Genomic DNA, 388 nt, shown 5'->3' with positions numbered 1-388 from the left:
GCTTTTTTTTTTTTTTTTTTTTTTTTTTTTGGTTTTTCGAGACAGGGTTTCTCTGTGTAGCTTTGCGCCTTTCCTGGGACTCACTTGGTAGTCCAGGCTGGCCTCGAACTCAGAGATCCGCCTGGCTCTGCCTCCCGAGTGCTGGGATTAAAGGCGTGCGCCACCACCGCCCGGCTCCTATGGAAGCTTTTGACCTGGGGACAGCTGAAATGCTAAGTCCAAGCAGCAGGAGAAAGTGATTTCTCCCTGAGGCAAAAATGGGGGTGTAAAAAGCCAAAGTTTAAAGTTGGGAAGTTTTGGGAAAAGTTGGTCTTTCTCCTGGGGGGAAAAATCTTTCTCTTAAACTATAAAGCTTTTCTTGGAAAATTTGGAGGGAAAAAACTCTAAA

The sequence above is a fragment of the Peromyscus californicus genome, unplaced genomic scaffold, assembly GCF_007827085.1.
Source record: "Peromyscus californicus insignis strain IS unplaced genomic scaffold, ASM782708v3 Scaffold_18__1_contigs__length_77618521, whole genome shotgun sequence".
Lineage (NCBI taxonomy): Eukaryota > Metazoa > Chordata > Mammalia > Rodentia > Cricetidae > Peromyscus > Peromyscus californicus.
Note: the sequence above shows the minus strand (reverse complement) of the source record.